This window comes from Pyrus communis, chromosome 3 (assembly GCF_041283825.1).
Source record: "Pyrus communis isolate YQ-2024b chromosome 3, ASM4128382v1, whole genome shotgun sequence".
NCBI classification, from domain to species: domain Eukaryota; kingdom Viridiplantae; phylum Streptophyta; class Magnoliopsida; order Rosales; family Rosaceae; genus Pyrus; species Pyrus communis.
In genome coordinates this window covers 13,399,349-13,401,623 of record NC_142567.1, presented here as the reverse complement: position 1 = coordinate 13,401,623, position 2,275 = coordinate 13,399,349, and positions in this window count along the sequence as shown.

Genomic DNA, 2,275 nt, shown 5'->3' with positions numbered 1-2,275 from the left:
TCAATTTGTGGAGTTTGAATTTGGTATGAGCATATGGTGTCACTGGTTCTCGCGTCTAAGTAGTAGCATTCCATTCATGAGATCATATCTAAACATGCTTATTAACTCCAGTAATTGCTTTCTTTGTGATACATATATGTGAGTGTTCGTTTTCATGTTTACATCAATCTTCTCACATATAACTAGATTAGGGTGTGTAGTTAGAAAATCTGAGTGAAAATTGAGTGCATATCTTGTAAGGAATTGAGCAAATTCTCTAAGGCATGTTACTACATTCAAAACATGGTTTTAAATGCTTAATTGTGAACTAGTATGTGGTGACTATGATTAAGAATGTACTTAAGTGTGAAGATGACTACAATATGTGGAGATAATGAATTTTAACATGTCATGTGCATTGGAAATCCCTGAGGAACGTTGGAAGGTTTAGATTGTCTTTTGTTGGTTTTGTTTCATTTCATTTTGTTTAGTTTGTTTGTTTTGCTCGAGGACTAGCAAAAGCTAAGTGTGGGGGAATTTGATAGGATCATATTTATGCGACTTAATTGGCTTGTTCTCATGCATTTACGTTGTGTTTCCTTAGTTATTTTAGTCCTTTATGCTTCTTTTGTGTGTTTTTAGGTTCATATGGCTAAGGAAGCAAAATGGTGCATTTTGGAGCATTTTGGAGCAAAATTGGACCAAAAGAGATGGACGAAATTGAAGACCTAATGAAGTTAGGATTCCTAATCACAAGAGGATTCCTAATCACAAGAGGATTCCTAATCAAATGAGGAATCCTAGTCAAAGAAGGTTTCCTACTTGAAGTAGGAAAGTTAAGCCAAGGTTTCCTATTTTGGTTTAATCTTTCCTAAAGCCTTAGTGACTCCATATTTCAGCAATATCAAAGGATCCTACCTATTCTAGGTCACAAAACTTGCAACCTTAAGCCATGCCGTGTTTCCCTTTGTGTTCCCCTTCCTTGCCGTGCAAGGAGGGGCCTTGTTTCCTGTTTTAAACCATTTAAACACATTCCTTTTTCATACCAAGCTCAGCCATAACTCAGATACCCTTTTCTATACCAAAATTCTTGCCTAATTTCAGAAATAAAAAGCATTCCTTTCTTACAAACCCTTGCCGCAACTTTTAATTAAGTTTCCTTTAAATTTATGATTTGATTTCCTATTTCTAGAAGCTTTGGACTTAATTTCTGTTTACCTAAATAACCTAGGGTTTTAATTCCTGAAATCATATAAAGAAACATCCTTGTTGCAGCCACAAAGTTTTTTCATTCATTCACCATTCACACCAGAAAATCATCCCATCCCCCTAACACATCCATACTTCACCATTCTCCATATTTTCTGCCCAAAACCAACCCTTGCCGTCCCCTACATCCAGCCCAAACCGAAATCCATCATTCTACATCATCCATAACCCCCTAAACTCACCAAAACCTCTTGTGCCGTAGCAAAGGAGAGAAAGAATATTGCTTGAAGATTCTAGCCATTCAACATTGGATCGTTGGAGTATTTAGGTGTTCTCTTTCTTATATTTACAATGTATAAATCTGTTTTCCTTTGTTTTGTGAACATGAGGAACTAAGCCTTTTGGTTAGGGGGCTATTCAATACCATGATTATGCTTGCAAGATGAATTGATTACATCCAATTGTTATTTCATAAGTTGTGAATTCAATTTGCTTAACTGTTTGATTGATAACTCATTCTTGTGTGATTGATTAAGGTGGCCACTTAGTTTTTCATGCAGGGATTTGAAGCTAAAATATAAGGGAATTTCACCTAATAGTTATAACCTTATATTTGCTAGTAGTAGAGGTCGTTTATCGACAATCGCGTTAAGTGAATTATTGGCAAAAGTTTCATGCTTTTCATAGTAACAATTGCCTCGTCAATACTTATAGTTTTCATGAAACTTAATGATCTTTGATTGTACCTTTATTGTGCTTTTCACGTAAGGGACTTTTAGAGAATGTTTTGAGTTGTTGTATGCGCATTCCCATCCAATTCAATAACTTAAGGAAAACTTGAAAGTTAGAAAAGTGCTGTTCACGGCTAACTTGGGGTATTGAGTTTCATGATTTATTGAAAGAAGCAATTGGAAATCAATTTGAATGCAAGTGTGTCATGTGTGGAGAAGAACCCTCTAGTTAGCCCAGCATTCATCAATTCACCTAATTTAGTCTGAAGAATCTGTTTTCTTTGTCCTTGTCTTAATTTACTTAATTTTCGTAAAAACCAATTCCCCCATTAATTTAAAGTGTTAGATTAGTTAGA